The 18,899-nt window shown below is 37.6% G+C and overlaps 1 long non-coding RNA gene across 1 annotated transcript in view; it reads left to right on the top strand.

Annotated features, from left to right (window-relative positions):
* The first annotated feature begins 2 nt into the window (after positions 1 to 2).
* Positions 3 to 18,899, top strand: part of LOC133575552 (uncharacterized) — a 39,628-nt gene continuing 20,731 nt past the window's right edge. The window contains exon 1 of the long non-coding RNA XR_009811507.1: positions 3 to 3,325. This is a non-coding gene — a long non-coding RNA (uncharacterized lncRNA). The remainder of the gene's footprint in view (positions 3,326 to 18,899) is intronic.

Below are 18,899 nucleotides of genomic sequence, written 5' to 3'. Positions count from 1 at the left end.
AGGTGAGGGACACAAATGTTTCCTCTTTCAGGAAGACGCGGAAAAGTCTCTGCCTTCATTCATGAGATGTGAATTTCACCTGCTTTCTCTTTCATTTCAGCCGAATACGATCCAGCTGGTAAGTAAAACATCTTCTCTTTCTTGGAAACCATAACAATAAACAAAGCAGTGGTGAAGCATCACTCACACACTTTGTAAGTTTACCCCCACAAAGATTTAAGTTATTAATATCATTTATTACATATTCATCTTTGTTATACACCTTTATGTCAGGTATATTCCAAATAATATTGACTTTCTGTTTCTGTTACCACCAAAATTCTGGATTGTTGGTATCTTTGTAAGGGTCAACTTGCAAACTTCCTGTTTTAAGGTGTGATGTAGACACGTGTTACAAGTTCAGCAGGAAAATAAAAGCTTCCCTCCATTAGGAGTAGCTTGATACTCGTGTAAGCGCACGCAATAGAAAGTATCACAGCCAACTTTTGATGAGTCGTCATGATAACGAACATCAAGGGCCTGATCTACTAAAGGTTTGTGTGTATTAAAATATGTGCAAACCTGATCTAATTAATTTGTGTGCAGAGTCTCTGAAATGAGCAAAATAGAGAGCGCAATCCATTAAGCGTGTCTGTCTTCATGTATGTGCAGAATATATGCTGATTATCAATCCCCCACAATAGTAGGAGGAGGAGATACAAATGTAACTAAATGAGGCAATTCCTGAAGGAATTGCGTGTGAATGCTCCAATGCTGAAGTTGAACTGAAATGCTGACAGAATGTAGTATGAATGTAAGAATAGAAGAAAGTTTGAATGTTGAAGAGTTTGAATTCCCAGGAAAACCGGAATTTGGTTTGAAACTTGGGAAAGTGTTAGTTTGAATGTCCAGGATGAGAGGAATGTGTTAATGTTGAAATGCTTTGAATAGATTGAAAAATGTGGGAATTGCGCAACTTGGAAAAATGTCCCATTCATTTCAATGGGAACTTCCTGGAAAATTGGGATTTTTTTAGGAAATGATTAGGAGCATGAATATCCTGAATGAGCTGAATTTGTTGGTGTTGGAATTGTTTGAATAGGGCAACAAATTGAAAAATAGTAAATGGTATTTGGCAATTTGTTGGAAAATGGTAAAAAAAAAACTTGAATGAGTTGAAATGGTTGGTGTTGGAATTTTTCAAATCGGTCGAGAAATGTTGAAATAGTAACATGTTGAATTGAGAAATGGTATTCCTGGAATTAGTTTTTTGTCCTGATTAAGAGGAATGTTTTGACAGTAGAATGGTTGAAATGCGTTGAAAAATGTGAAAGGAGTAGTCGCCAGGAAAAAAGGGTGGAAATGGGGCTTTGGAAAACCAGGAATTGTGGAAAATCCTGGAATTTTTTTTAACTTGGAAAAAGGGAAATTTGAATTTCCAGGATGGTGGAATGTGTTGAAGGTGGAATGGTTTAAATAGGTAGAAAAATGTGGAAACGGTGGAAGTTTGAAAAATGGCCAATTCATTTGGAATGGGAAAAATGTCCCGGGAATTCTGGGAAATCTGGGAATTTTTGGAATTTGTCAAGGGAAAGCCCGCGATTCCCGAATAAGCTGAACAGTTTCAAGTTGGAACGGTTTGATTCCGGTGAAAAATATGAAAGGTAGAACGCGCCAAAATCTTAACAAGAAGAAGACGTTTAATAATAAATAGATGAATTTTGGTGTAGAAAACCATATTAGTGAATGTTTGGAGCATTCACACAATTATTTAGCATCTCACACAGAACAGACTCAAGAATAAAGATCAAGAAGCCAGTAAAAAAGAAGAAGATGAAATGGGCAAAGTGAAAGGAAACAGAGGCATGGCACTAAGCTATCCATACACTTGGGTAAAACTGAATCCATCCTGTTTGGGTCCCACATCAACCTTAAGAAAGTCAATGACTTCACTATAAAAGTGGGTGACATTGTTATCACCAGGAAGGATGAGGTCACCTACCTAGGTTCCATTCTAGAGGCTGATCTTTCCTGTGATAAAATGGCAACCAAGGTAATCAAAAAGGTCAACCAACGAACGAGATTTCTCTCTAGAATCTACTACTACCGCAACCTACTAATAAAAGTCTCAATCAATCAATCAATCAATCAATAATGGGACACTTAGGTGACTAAGACACTGGAGGGCTGGTTGCACATGAGCCTTGAAGCCAAGCTTAACCTGTTTGGAGACTTAGTCTTAGACTAGTCAGGAAGTAGAAGAGCAGAATTCTGCTTCTTGATGCTTCTGATTGAATTGACAGCTGCAAAGATGTGATATGAGTGAAGATGCACCTTCTGGATGGACTTCCTTCACCAGAGTGAGGTGTTGGCTCTGCATGAGCAGCGTAACCAGCTCACGGTGCGTTTTGTGCTCCCACAGCTGGTGACGCTGGTAACGAGCTCTCAGAGAGACGTGAAGGCTGAAGGCTGAGTGAGACACAGTGAGGACTTTTCTTTTTCATGCACCTCCAAATGTTCTTCTGACTTTGTGTGAAGATGATGTTCAACTTGGCTCTCACTCTGCCACATGCTAACATCTGCACTTGGATTCACCTGCTTTTGTTGGGAATGTGCTGAGTCATCTTCTTCCTCCAGGATGCTTTGTGCACTGGAACACAGAGAGATGTCTCCATCGCTGAGGGACCTCATCACACTTGGACATTTCTTTCACATCTGCACTAATTGCTCCTCATCTCATCCATCATGTCTTCTTTGGGTGTTTATGGCTGAGAAAACACCTTCAATCTGCATTTTTCAACAATATTTTGCCAGTGAATCATGTTGATGTTGATCTTTGTGTCCATGTAGTTGTGATGTCATCATTTGGGGCTCACGTGTCATCACATTGACAAGGATGTCTTCTTTCCTTTTCAAACCAATAGACAGCTGCTTATCAGTGAATATCACCTTGTGTCACATGTCATCATTATTTTTACAAATATTTTGGAACAATAGCACAATTTTTCGGTACTTTTTTATGTTAAAGTTAATTGTTTGATAATCAATTTTTTGTTGTAACATTTAAGAATGATGATTATGATAACTGCTGTCCAGTTGTTATATCTTGTTTTCTGGTTACATTAGTCTCCTTTGCAATGCAGTTGCACTTCCAAGACCATTAGATGGCAGCACTGTATAACTATTTATGCTATGTTGTCAAACTAGAAAGTAGCTTTTTTTCAGGAAGATGAATTTGTTAGGTTGCGCCCTACAAAGTGTCAATACTGTAAGTATTGTCCTCATTGCACAAAACTGTAAAATTCTAATTATATTATTAGTTATCGTTTCCTTTACCAAATCAAAGGTGTTGAAATCGCTAGTCTATGGCTAATCCTATGTAAATTAGCATTAAGCTAGCGCATTTTGAAAGGGTGTAGCATTACTTTACGTATGAGCGTATTTTTTATTAAGCACACTTTGTTGGTGTTGAAAATGGCAAGGTGACTTGCTGAGTCCGGCCTGAGTGCTGCTTGAGTGATTGTTTACGTGTTTAGTCTGAAGCCAGACATGACCAGTCTAAAACCGGACATGACGTCACATGCAACAAAGGTATCGAACTACGGCAACGTTTGATTTTATGTGAATTGATAGTACCGAGGGAATTCGGTCATTACCTACAAAAGTACTGAATTGGGTAGCCAACCCTACCAGTTAGTGTGACGGAGGGGGACAGTGACACAAGATTTTTAGGACAAAGCGTTGCAAAATGTTTATATTTTTTTAAACAATTTGCGGTTTTTTCCTTTCCTTTTTGCATAGTCATATTTTTGCTTGATTGCCAAACATGCCGAGAATGTCATTTGGGAAGTAAACAAGGTAGGCCGTTCATATACTCTTGATATTCAGTGTTTTATGTGTACTATGTTTCATGTACATTCTGGGTGTTTTATTCAGTAAAAACTTGTCAAATACAATTCTGTGTTGGAGGTGGTTTGTCATTACACACATGATAACACTTTCAGCTTGCAGTCATGCAAAACAAGTGTCAAATGTCTCAAGTATTCCTGTCAAAAAGACACAAGCACATACAGCAGATTGTGAGACACTTTTACAGATAAAATAAGATTTTTTTTCCAGCTGTTTGAATTATTTAGTGTGAATTTAGTGTTGCCAACCGTTTCTTGAAAAAACATAATTAGAATGAAAAACAAAAGTACGTGTCAGGTAATGAGCCTAAAAGGGGCGAACTTTGTCTCGTGTTATTGCCGTTCAGTTTCAGTTCAGTTTATGTGGAACATGCATACGATACATGTAATGCATCACATATTTCCAGTTGTTTAATGACAGCACGTCCGAAAAGGAGTAGGAAGAAGCAGAGCTTATTTAATCCCACCCCTTTTCATATCATAGCAATTTTATCCCATTTCCTTGTTCTCTGTAACAGAAAAGTGAATAAATAATTAATCTACCGTAGTAAGTCAACAAATATTAAATACATAAATAATCTTTATCTAAAAAAAAAAGGTTGAAGATGTTCATCATAATTGTTCTTCTTTGTACGTTTTGAACAGTCTCTTAAACTGGATCATATTGGTTTCTTTTGTTAATCCATTCCATCATTTAATTCCACATACAGATATGCTAAAGGTTTTAAGTGTTATAAGTGCATACAAATGTTTTTAATTAGATTTTTCTCTAAGGTTATAGTTCTCCTCTTTTGTAGAGAATACTTGTTGTACATTCTTGGGTAGCAGGTTATAGTTTGCTTTGTACACCATTTTAGCTGTTTGCAAGTTGCACCAAATCGTTGAATTTCAATATTTGTGATTCAATAAATAAAGTGTTTCCATGTTCTCTATATCCAACATTATGCATTATTATAACTGATCTTTTTTGTAACACCGTTAGGGAATGAAGCGCACATTTGTAGTTGTTTCCCATATTTCTGCACAATAACTCAGATATGTAACACTAGTGAGCAGTAGAGAATAAGAAGTGATTTTTGGTCCAGATCATGTTTTGCTTTATTCATTATTGACGTGTTTCTTGCTACTTTATGTTGTATATTTTTTACATGAGGTTTCCTGTTCAGTTTATCATCTATTATTACACCCCAAAATGTGTTTTCTTTTACCCTTTCAATGTCTACTCTGTCTATTTGTATTTGTGTTTGACTTTCCCTTCTACTGTTACCAAATAGCATTATTTTAGTTTTACTGAGATTCAAAGATTGTCTGTTTTTGTCAAACCATCTTTTTAATTTGTTCATTTCTTCTGTTATTATTTGTATTAGCTTGTGTGTGTTCTCTCCTGAACAAAACACAGTTGTATCATCTGCAAATAATACTAACTTTAAGTCCTTTGTAACTTAACAAATATTGTTTATATAAAGATTGAACAATCTTGGTCTAAGTATTGATCCCTGAGGTACGCCACACGATATTTTGAGCTCTGTAGAAGTGTGTTCCCCTATCTTCACGTATTGCCTCCTGTAGTGACGGCTCTGACTGGATTAATATGGATTAGCAATCACTTCAGGGTGTCGGGTCAGGACAGCAATTATTCGTTCAGGTGAGTGCAGGAGGAATAATAGATTGTCCAAATCCATATTTGTAGGTTTGATTGTCTATTGAAGACTTGCATGAGTTGTGTGTATGTGTGTGTGCGTGTGTGTGTGTGTGGTTTCATCTACAAAACAAATACAATCATTATAAATCAACTAAAGTGAGCACAATGCAATGGAATATAGGAACTAGCCTGTTACAGGGCTGTTAAATACACATCACTTAGCTGTGTATACACATGTACATAAATGCACGGAATTTGAACATCCCAGCCCTGAGTAATGTAATGAGTAATAGAATGTAAATAGCATCACAACAATAATTGTAAATGGTAAGTTGGGGCTAACAAACATGTCCAATGCTACAAACAGGCCCCAACCAGGGTATGATATTCAGCTAGCAGTTAGCTTGTCAACCTGATGCCAAACAGCCATTAGACTACAATAAAACAGACAAAATGAGTTGCAATACAGTTTTAAGCACATAACAAGTGATATTAAAGTGTATATAAAGTAACTCACTTTGTATTGACGCACACTGCCAATTAAACAATTGACTTTGAAGTTCACAGTAACTTTCAGAGCTTGCTGATGTAATGAGGCGTTCAAAGCCCCCTCCAGTGTCGTAAAAGTGAACTACACTCAAGCAGCCCAATGACACAAAAAGAAAACAAGCGTCACAGAGACAGTCTTTTTGTACACTTCCTGTTGGTTAAGTAGCTTCTAACCCAGTTCAAGACCAACCCTCTGATTCCATACCGTTCTAATTAGTTTATTAAGATGCTATGATTAATTGTGTCAAATGCTTCTTTTTGCTATCTTTTGCATTGGTGATCTCTTCCGGTATTTCAATGGACCACTTCCAAGTTGGCTTCTGCGCATGTCCAATTTGTCGAGGTCAAAGTTCGTGAGGGATAAACAAAGCCAAGCGACTCCATACTTTTTTAGTAAACTTCGTCAGTTCGTGGTTTGTGTTTACTCTTTAGCGTGAATAGTAGTAGATATATTTCTGAATTATTGTTTATTCCGCGTCGTGTATATTTTTCAATATGTCAAAGACAATTTGCTCAGTTGTGAGATGTTCTAATAGTACATATCACATCACAAGATGGAAACAAACTATGTGTGACATTCATGAGTGTTATTTTGACTCAGGAAGATGTGTTTGTGATCCACCATTCAAACAGTACCCGTTTCCAAAAGATCCAGACATGAAAATAAGATGGATTAAGGCCGTTAATAGGAAATGTAAGAACACTAATAACAAGTGGGTGGACTGGAAGCCTACAAAAGACTCACAGATCTGCAATAAACATTTCTTGCATGGTAAACCAACTGATGACCACCCTTTGCCATTGTTAGAAATGGGCTATACATCAACAGTTAGCGTGAAAAGAAGAAGAACACTAGTGCGGCATGGACCTACAGAAACGTCAACATCAGCGTCAACTACTGCTGCTGCTTCCATGGATGAAGTTATCCCACAGACTGGCCAAGTAGAGGATAGTTCTGAATCCACCACACCAGGTATGATAAAACATGACATGGACAGAAGTTGAAATAAACATTGTTGAAACATATTGCTACATTATACAATAATGTTGTGTACAAATATTCATAAAAGGTACATTACATCATTGTTATCCTGTAATCAGAAATGTTCTAAGTGTCATGGATTATCTACTAATAGGTTGTTATTGACAGTTATTTTTTTACTAAAAAGTACCAATTAACAGTTATATTACTCAGCAAATGATTTTAAATGACACATTATTTTTCTTTTTTTCAGTACCCAAAACTCAACAATGGAGTGGAATCTGTGGAACATGATCATCATCAAAAAAAAAAAAATGTTCTAGAGTCACAAAAATCATTGTAATTTATGCAATACCTGGAGATGGCAAGAGGTTTAAAAACTTCAAAATCATTCTAAATGTTGAACTTTTACACAAACAGAATGAATATTACATGCATTGCCTTTTGGGTTAAAACTTAAGCACGACACAAGTTAAACATTTAATATGAATGTTATTATTCAGATTGGGTTTTCTATGATCCTATATAATTACACACCCAGCAAAACAGGTACAATATGCACTATTGACTTCTTCTCAATAGCAAGCCACAGCTTATGGGGAGCACAGTGAACATTCATGGAAGGCATACACTCGGCCTTAAGGCAACAAAACTGCCTTTCATTGCTGATAGGATTGTAGAACAATTCCTTCATGCAACCTGCAAGGAATAGTCATACATTTAGTATAATGGTGTGTAATGTCTTCAACGTCATAAGTAGGGGTAAATGTCATTCTGTTTAAAGTGAAGAACTTTCCAAATTAATGAATGAAATATTTCATAGATTGCATTTACCAATAATTATTCATTAAGCAGTCCGTTGAAAATCAAACACAACTATTGCAACTATAATTATGTTTAGCTATCGCATCAAAATAAATGATGTACCAAGTATTTTGGTGGAAACTTATTATACCAAATATTGCTAAATAAAATTGCCAGGTGTGTGACTGCTAGATATTGGTGAAAACAAACAAACAAACAAAACGTTCATGTAGCTAAAATATGGTGATCTCACCATATGGTATCATTAAAATACAAACATAAAAGAAATCGGACCTGTTGTGAAATAATTGTAACCCTTGCCTTCTTTATACATTTGAACCATTCTTGTGTCCATGTGTGTAACACCAAGGTACATGTCTATATCAAAGTACATGTGTGTAACACCAAGGTACATGCCTATATCAATGTACATGTGTGTAACACCAAGGTTTAATTGATTGATTGATTGAGACTTTTATTAGTAGATTGCACAGTACAGTACATATTCCGTACAATTGACTACTAAATGGTAACACCCGCATAAGTTTTTCAACTTGTTTAAGTCTGGGTCCACTTAAATTGATTCATGATACAGATATATACTATCATCATAATACAGTCATCACACAAGTTAAGATAATCATCAGAGTATATACATTGAATTATTTACATTATTTACAATCCGGGGTGTGGGATATGGAGGGGGCGGGGGGTGGGGGGGGTTTTTCAATTATTTTAGAAAATTGTGGAAGTGAAGAAACAGGTCTATAATTTGTAAATTGGTGTTTGTCTCCAGTCTTATAAATTGGTGCAACTTTAGCTATTTTCATTTTGTTTGGGAATTTGCCTGTTTGAGATGATAGGTTACTGATATACACCAATGGTCCTGAGATCTCTCAAATAACCTTTTTTATCGTTTCCATATCAATTCCATTACTATCAGTTGAAGTCTTTGATTTGCATTTTTTCACGATTACAACTATTTCCTCCTTTGTCACATTACTGAGGAACATTGAGTTGGGATTTTGCTCTATGATGTCATAGTCCTCAATTGAAACTGGGTCTGGAATCCTTTCTTCCAATTTTGGTCCAATATTTACAAAGTAATTATTGAAGCTTTCAACTACTTCATTTATGTTGTCGTTATTTTTGTTTCCGGCTCAGAAGTATTGGGGGTAATCCCTCTTAGTGCCAAGGCAAAAAAAAGCTTTGGTTTCAGCCTATTTCTTTTTCGGTTGTTATTGTTCTTTTCTTTTTGTGTGTAAATGTGTATGATTGTTAAATATGTATAATCTGTACAGTTAAACTGATGACACAAAATAGTTGATGGTTGATTATATGACGGAAATAAACTTATTTCATTTTTTAAAAAAACATATGGGACGTGGGTTGTCTTACGTCAGCACCGGAAGTGGTAAAAACAGCCGCTCACCTGGCGGGTTTTTTGGGGATGAATAGGGAAGTCCTTCTTTAGCTGCCGTCTTGTTTTATCATATATTGCTGCCTTTGCAGCTGTCAATGTTCACTTTAGTATGCACATTAAATCAACAAAAAATCTTGACTTTGGAGCAATGTTCACAGACTTTAGTATTTGGCTCTCTATTAGATGTGGCAGTGCCTACTTCTTTAGGACCACCCTTTCTAGATTTATAAAGATTTGTATTTACAACATTAATATATACATACTATGCAAATATAAAAAAAGGTAAGCTTTTAGTTAATTTTTAATACGTTTTGTTTTAAATGTTTTGTTTGTAATTGTTTTTTAATCTTCATTATTTACTTCAAGTTATTACAATTTGTCTCTATATACATATTTATTTTATAAATTTTTTCCAAAGGAGGAACATTTCAATTTCTTATTCACACTTGTTATTACATATGTTGGCCATAGGGGGAAAGCTTCAGATTTTTAGACACACTTGTTATTTAATATGTTGACCAGAGGGGGATGAATAGGGAAGTCCTTCTTTAGTCCTTCTTTCGCTGCCGTCTTGTTTAATCATATATTGCTGCCTTTGCACCTGTCAATGGAAATTTTGTATGCACATTAAATCAACAAAAAATCCTGACTTTGGAGCAATGTTCACAGACTCTACTATTTGGCTCTCTATTAGATGCAATGGTTTTCCGTATTGGGAACTTGATTTATGTCCTAACTTGTTCACCGGTCCTCATATGGAAGTTACTTTTCCTTCTTCATGTCTCAAGAGGGGTACAAATACAGGAAAACACACACACACACACACACACACACACACACACACACACACACATACACACACACACACACACACACACACACACACATACATTACACACACATACATTCTTGTATGTGTGAACTTCTTGAGACCTCTGAAAAATGCCTACCTCTTTAGGACCACCCTTTCTAGATATATTAAGATTTATATTTACAACATTAATAATATATACAAATACATACAGAAGCTTTTAGTAAATTTGTTTTGGATTTTTTTTTGTAATTGGTTTTCAATCTTCATTATTTACTTCAAGTTATCACAATCTCTCTCTCTCTCTCTCTCTCTCTCTCTCTCTTTCTCTCTATCTATTTATCTATCTATCTATATATTTGTTTTGACTCATTTCAATTTCTTACACACACTTGTTATTTCATATGTTGACCAGAATGGGAGCACTTTTAAAACCGACACAGTCAATTTGACAAATTCCTCCTTTTTGGGACCACCCGCATTTTGATAGATTTCACCACCAGAGGTGCAAATGAGACATTTTCCTTATTGGGACCATGATTTATGTCCTAACTTGTTCATACCTCCTCATATGGAAGCTACTTTTCCTTGTTGGTGTCTCAAGTAGGGTAGAAATACAAGAACAAATAAATGAATGCATACAGTGGAGTGCGGGGACCCCTAGAGGTAGTTGTGAGGTGTCCCCAGCTAAATGACGGGTAGTTAACAGCAATGGACCCTCACTGGGTCCATTTCTACACTCTCAGTTACATTAACATTGATATTATAGATGTGGGTCAATAGATAGAAATGCTGTTAAATGTAGCTTTGATGTGGCAAGCTACTTTTGCAGAGTAGCGTGTAGTGTACCTTGCTACAATTCTCTGAGGATAGCTTAGCTACATTTAATTGAGAGTAACTTGTAGCTTAGCTTACTACATTTTTCAGGTCGCTTGCCCATCACTGTCTATTTGGCCTAGCTCACATGTCAATAGTTTGAATACTGCAAACTTCCATACAGTAACACCTCATTTGTGTTTTATGTTCTGCAGACGTCCAGCAGGTGTCAGTAGAGAGTCAAGAAGAGATTCCCTCCAAGCAGCAGGAGTGGAGCTCCAGTGTGGGACAGAAGGAGCTACAGGCCCCCTCCCGCATTAAAGAGGAAGAGGAGGAACTGTGGGAGCAGCTTCAAAGGTTGTGGGAGGCTAATGATGAAGATGAAGCTCAGTCCTTACAGCTTCATCACAGTCAAAGTGAGGAGAACAGAGGGGCGGAGCTTGTAAGTCAACACATCACAGAAGCTGATGGAGAGCATTGTGAAGATATAAAGTCAGAACCAGACAGCATCTTTGCTCCACTGTCAGACATGGACCACATGATGTCACACTCTTCTGATCACAGTGACCACATCCAAAAACCTTTGGAGAGTAAAAATGACTCTAAAGGTGATACAAGACATCACACTAACAACAAGCACTTTGACTGCTCTGAATGTGGGAAATCATTTAGAAGGAAGAGTCGTTTTACAGCACACATGAGAATACATACCGGAGAGAAACCTTTTACTTGCTTTGTTTGTAAAAATAGTTTCTCCACAAAACATTGCATGACCACACATATGAAAATACATACTGGGGAGAAACCTTTAAATTGCTCTGTTTGTAAGAAAAGTTTCTCCAGAAAGCTTGACATCACCACACACATGAGAACACACACTGGAGAGAAACCTTTTACTTGCTCTGTTTGTAAGAAGAGTTTCTCCACAAAGCTTAACATGACCAGAGACATGAGAACACACACTGGAGAGAAACCTTTTGCCTGCTCAGCTTGCACTAAAAGATTCAACACTAAGAATGACATGATATTTCACATGAGAACACACACTGGAGAGAATTTTTTTACTTGCTCTGTTTGTAAGAAGAGTTTCTCCAGAAAGCTTGACATTACCAGACACATGAGAAGACACACTGGAGAGAAACCTTTTGCTTGCTCAACTTGTGCTAAACAATTCAACACAAAGTATGAAATGATGTCACACGTGAGAACACACACTGGAGAGAAACCGTTTAGTTGCACTGTGTGTGATAAGATGTTCAGGTTTAAGAATCAGGTCAGTAGACACAAGTGTGTAACAGTCATGGAAGCTGCAGAGATTTAAAAACACTTAAACAGTGATTGTGCTAAATGTATTTTAAAAACACAGCATGTTTAATATGAATGTATATTTGATGTTGTATGTAGTGCTTCTCATCTTCTAGTCGTATATGTTGTCCTGTAGTTACTTTTTAAGTTGTGTGCATTTATTGAATATTATATATGTAGCTACTATTTTTTTTCCCTCATCTCTGAAGAGAGGACATCTTATTATTTTCATTTGGGGGTTTTCCGTCTCTGATAAATCCACACATTTTTTCAATTGCATTTTATTGATGTTATTATCCAATTAAAAGTATGAATGAATAAAATTGTTAACTAAATGTGGACTCTGGTAGATTAGCAGCATTGTTACATCATGGATGTTAACTGCTGCAAAACATCAACAAAGAAGAAAAAGGCTGAAGTTAGCAACACATCACTTGAACTTTAGAGGCACCGTGAGTGGAGTTGGTTGTTTTTAAGATTTATGTTTCAGGTGTGTGTAGTCTACTGTGGAAAGGGTTGTTGTCCCTTGTGGATCCATTTGTTCACTTGCACATATACATCTTCATCATAATCATCATCATCATCAGACGTTACCGGCCCACTACTGGACGAAACCTTAGCATTAATGTTGTAATATAAGTGTGACCTCATTATTCCTTGATAATAAGACTAAAAATACAGATTTAAAAATGGGTTCACCTTACGGCCTAAAGACAGCTTTAAGGACTTTAACACAAATTGTATGCATCCTTTCTAACGGCCAATGGGAGGCAGTAGAGGTAACTATTCCAGCAAGGTTTTACAAAGTGTTCTACAAGGTCTGACTCAAATTGCCTACCTGGTCTGTGTGACTACACTCTGGCAACCCATGTTGTCTGATATAGTCCTCAAACATACATTTTGCGACTGTAATTGCACGCTGGAAAAGGTTGACATAGCGTGTAAAGTAGTCCATAACCACAAGTACACACCTGTTGCCCCTAACAGGTAACTCATTAATATTCATAGCGGCAGATCCTACCATGTTGAAATGTACCATCTTTATCTTTCATGATGGTCACTGCGGTTAAGCGACTTGGATCAAGCGTCCAGTCAATGTTTGGCTTTACCGTGTCTAATTTCACATTTCACTTTCCTTTTCTTGGATGCTTTGCCACCAGAAGATTCAGCCTCATGCTTTTCCCTCCTCCCACTTTTAGCACTTTGGCCACAAGGAGTCAATCACATGAATTGTTTCAGCTTTAGTTTTAACTTCCTGATCCAACCCTGGCTTGGAATTGAACCCTGGCTTGGAATCTAACCCATGCGAGGCAGAACTGCCAAATGTGATTAACTATCACAAACAGAAATAAAACTATAACATCGGTGAAGTCAGCACAAAGCGTCAGATGGACAGAACAACTGTGCCAAGAGCCAAGGTCAAAGATTTTCTTTTGCTTAGAGACGGCACATATCCAACATTAACATACACACCTTGATGAGTTACCCACTAGATTTCTAAAGTCTGTGCTGAGCAGTTTGTCACCACAATTCCTTCATCTAGTTAACGTCTCACTTCAGACTAGAACATTTCCAAAGGCCTTAAAGGGGCTGTTTGCAACATTTACACAGATGTCTAGAGGGTGCTAACTTTCCAATTGATTTCACACAGCATATCCCTCCTTTCTTTCGGCTTCTAGGCCGTAATGATGTAACTACATACGTACGTAACTCATGCATTAGCTTTGGGTGTTGTTAGCTACAAACCTCGTTTCCATATGAGTTGGGAAATTGTGTTAGATGTAAATATAAACGGAATACAATGATTTGCAAATAATTTTCAGTTGAATATGCTACAAAGACAACATATTTGATGTTCAAACTGATAAACATTTTTTATTAACTTTAGAATTTGATGCCATCAACACATGACAAAAAATTTGGGAAAGGTGGCAATAAATACTGATAAAGTTGAGGAATGCTCATCAAACACTTATTTGGAACATCCCACAGGTGTGCAGGCTGAATGTGAACAGGTGGGTGCCATGATTGGGTATAAAAACAGCTTCCCAAAAAATGCTCAGTCTTTCACAAGAAAGGATGGGGCGAGGTACACTCCTTTGTCCACAACTGCGTGAGCAAATAGTCAAACAGTTTAAGAACAACGTTTCTCAAAGTGCAATTGCAAGAAATTTAGGGATTTCAACATCTACGGTCCATAATATCATCAAAAGGTTCAGAGAATCTGGAGAAATCACTCCACGTAAGCGGCATGGCCGGAAACCAACATCGAATGACCGTGACCTTCGATCCCTCAGACGGCACTGTATCAAAAGCCGACATCAATCTCTAAAGGATATCACCACATGGGCTCAAGAACACTTCACTACATACAGTTCGTCGCTACATTTGTAAGTAAGTTAAAGCTCTACTATGCAAAGCGAAAGCCATTTATCAACAACATCCAGAAATGCCGCCGGCTTCTCTGGGCCCGAGATCATCTAAGATGGACTAATGCAAAGTGGAAAAGTGTTCTGTGGTCTGACGAGTCCACATTTGAAATTGTTTTTGGAAATATTCGACATCGTGTCATCCGGACCAAAGGGGAAGCGAACCATCCAGACTGTTATCAACGCAAAGTTCAAAAGCCAGCATCTGTGATGGTATGGAGGTGCATTAGTGCCCAAAGCATGGGTAACTTACACATCTGTGAAGGCACCATTAATGCTGAAAGGTACATACACATTTTGGAACAACATATGCTGCCATCTAAGCGCCGTCCTTTTCATGGACGCCCCTGCTTATTTCAGCAAGACAATGCCAAGCCACATTCAACATGTGTTACAACAGCGTGGCTTAGTAAAAAACAGTGCGGGTACTTTCCTGGCCCGCCTGCAGTCCAGACCTGTCTCCCTTCGAAAATGTGTGGCGCATTATGAAGCGTAAAATACGACAGCGGAGACCCCGGACTGTTGAACGACTGAAGCTCTACATAAAACAAGAATGGGAAAGAATTCCACTTTCAAAGGTTCAACAATTAGTTTCCTCAGTTCCCAATCGTTTATTGAGATATGTTAAAAGAAAAGGTGATGTAACACAGTGGTGAACATGCCTTTTCCCAACTACTTTGGCATGTGTTGCAGCCATGAAATTCTAAGTTAATTATTATTTGCAAAAAGAAAATAAAGTTAATGAGTTTGAACATCAAATATGTTGTCTTTGTAGTGCATTCAATTGAATATGGGTTGAAAAGGATTTGCAAATCATTGTATTCCATTTATATTTACATCTAACACAATTTCCCAACCCATATGGAAATGGGGTTTGTAATAATAGCGATTTGGATAATTCATATCAAATCTGCCATTTTTGGTCTAAGTCCTGAAAAAAGGTGTCTCCTAAAAGTTGCTTATGTGCAATACCACTGATTTTTATTCAGATCCGATACCGAGTAAAATCCAGGCTGATATCGGCAATACGGGTCCGATACTGATACTTTGCGCAAATATACCTAATGGGTCTGGTAATGTTTAAAAAGTAGTGTATTTAAAGTGTTGCTGATCTTGGGGAATCATCTTCAATTGATATAAAGTCAGAGGGCGAAACAAATAATGGTGATATTCTGCACTAAATGCATTATCTTGTCTATATTCAACTCTGTATGAAGTGTCTTCAAATAGTCTACATAAAAGGAAACATACACTTGCTGTTTTATAATACTGACTGACTCATTTTACTTGCCGGTAATTTTCTTAAATAAACAAATGACCGACTGAATGACTGAGCACAGCACAATGTGCCGCTGCCTCTGCGAGAGAAAAAGTAGTTCCCACCAATCGCGTTTTATTTTGACAAGATCTCAGTGATTTAGTAACTTTACACTGTGTTCATGTTAATGATATACATTGTCTCAAACAACGAAAGTATCAAAACTATCAATATTTTGACTTGAGAATCGATATTAGAGCATGAAGAGCTGGTATCGGCCGTATTGAAATTTCAGTATCGATCCGTACATCACTACCAAAAGCTTGGTGACGTTCTCCTGTTCAACAATGTGTTTGATACTTTCCAATCAGGCTTTAGGTCCCACCACAGCACTGAACCAGTGATAAGGTGACAAATGATATCTGCCTGTAAACAGATGCAGGACAAGTCTCAGTCTTGGTTCTGCTGGACCTGAGGGCTGCCTTTGAAACAGTTGACCATTCTATCTTATTACAGAGGTTAGAAAAGTGGGTGGGAATATCGGTTTCTGCTCTGAACTGGTTCAAGTCCTATCTCGATCACAGGACATACTTTGTTGGAATTGGTAACTGTGTCTCTGACCAAATGTCTATGACCTGTGGGGTTCCTCAGGGCTCTATTCTGGGACCCTATTGTTCAACTTGTACATGCTGCCACTAAGCCAGTTCACATGCAGTTTCAATGTGTCCTACCACAACTATGCAGATGACACTCAGATCTATGTGTCACTGACGGCAGGTGAACGTCGGCCTGTTGATTCACTTTGTCGCTGCATGGAACAGATCAGTGTGTGGATGCAAAAACATTTTCTTCAACTGAACTCAGACAAATCCAAAATTAGTGTCTGTGGCCCAAAGAATCAAGGAGAAACTGTCATTAAAAAACAAAACATTATAATTTCATATGGAACTTTGTTACTGCTCATGTCTTTAAACCATAGGAGGTTTCAAATTGTTTGCTAAGATGTAGTTATAATATTTCAGAATTTCCAGTAAAATTATAACATTTTCATAGTAGATTTCTATTGTCATGGTCAATGATATACAAACACAATTCCTCTCCCAACAGATATTTGCAATATCAAGACATTACATATAAGAATATATATATATATGTATATATATATACATCTACTCTGTATATTAAGAATAATTTAGCTCAGTATATGGTCTACCTGTTACACCTGTGAACATTTCATTATTTTGATGCAATACCAGAAGGTGCTAGAAGGTTACTAATCTTAGGATCTGAATTGTTACGTATTCAACTTTTACTCCAATGATAAATTTATTGCTAATACGTGCTCACTATTGACTGACAAATCCTCAAATCAGTGCTTTAGTGATATTTTCCAAAGCGACATTGTTTTCAAATATGCAGCAGTTTTTACTGGAATAACTTGTATAAAAATATAGACTGGAAATCAACTTGGCAAGAAAATATTTACTTACTCAAATGACCTCACAGATGTTACTTTAAAGACCAAAGTGCTTAAAATACAAGATTAACATTGACTCACTGTGCTCTTTTTTGCAAAACTATATATGTATATATATATATATATATACAAACCCCGTTTCCATATGAGTTGGGAAATTGTATATATATATATATATATATATATATATATATATATATATATATATATATATATATATATATATATATATATATATATATATATATATATATATATATATATATAAATATATATATATATATATATATATATATATATATATATATATATACTGCTCAAAAAATTAAAGTAACAGTTTCTTTATCAGGGTATGGCATGAATTCAATTGCACTTTTCTGCTAAGGTTTTGGTCAGGTACGTGGCAGAGGGGGTTGTTAATCAGTTTCAGCTGCATTGGTGTTGATGGAATTAACAACAGGTGCACTAGAGGGGCAACAACGAGATGGTCTCCAAAACAGGACTGGTTTTGCAGGTGGAGGCCATTTCAAGTTCCTCTCTCTTGATCTTTTTTAACTGTTTTTCCACAAGTGTTGGCTTTAGCTAGAGTCATTATCACGACTGGGAGCATGAGGCGATTTCTTTACCCTCCTGAAGTTGCGCAGATTGTCCTACTCCTCCAGGATGGCACATCCATGCGTGCTGTTGCATGAAGATTTGATGTGTCTCCCAGTACAATCTCCAGAGCATGGAGGAGACGCCAGGAGACAGGCAGTTACTCTAGGAGAGCCGGACAGGGCCGTAGACGGTCCTCATCCCATCAGCAGGACCGATATCTGCTGCTTTGTGCAAGGAGGAACAGGTTGAGCACTGCCCGAGCCCTACAGAATGACCTCCAGCAGGCTACTGGTGTGAATGTCTCTGCCCAAACAGTCAGAAACAGACTTCACGAGGGTGGCCTCAGGGCACGACGTCCTGTAGTGTGCCCTGTGCTCACTGCTCAGAACCCTGGAGCTCGATTGGCATTTTCCATAGAACACCAGAATTGGCAAGTCCGCCACTGGCGCCCTGTCCTTTTCACAGATGAGAGCAGGTTTACCCTGAGCACCTGTGATAGACGTGAAAGGGTCTGGAGAACGCAAAGAGAGCGCTATGCTGCCTGCAACATCATTCAGCATGACCCGTTCGGTGGTGGGTCAATGATGGTCTGGGGAGGCATTTCCATGGAGGGACCAACAGACCTCTACAGGCTAGAGAACGGCAGTCTGACTGCCATTAGGTATCGGGATGAAATCCTTGCACCCATGGTCAGACCCTACGCTGGTGCAGTAGGTCCTGGGTTCCTCCTGGTCCATGACAATGCCTGGCCTCATGTGGCAAGAGTATGCAGACAGTATCTGGAGGATGAAGGAATTGACACAATTGATTGGCCCTCACGATCACCTGATCCAACCCCGATAGAACACTTCTGGGACATAATGTTTCGGTCCATCAGACGCCGCCAGGTTGCTCCTCAGACTTTACAGGAGCTCACTGA

This window comes from Nerophis lumbriciformis, linkage group LG33, assembly GCF_033978685.3.
Source record: "Nerophis lumbriciformis linkage group LG33, RoL_Nlum_v2.1, whole genome shotgun sequence".
Taxonomy (NCBI): domain Eukaryota; kingdom Metazoa; phylum Chordata; class Actinopteri; order Syngnathiformes; family Syngnathidae; genus Nerophis; species Nerophis lumbriciformis.
The sequence above is the reverse complement of the archived record's forward strand: the minus strand, read 5'-3'. Positions and strand labels throughout refer to the sequence as shown.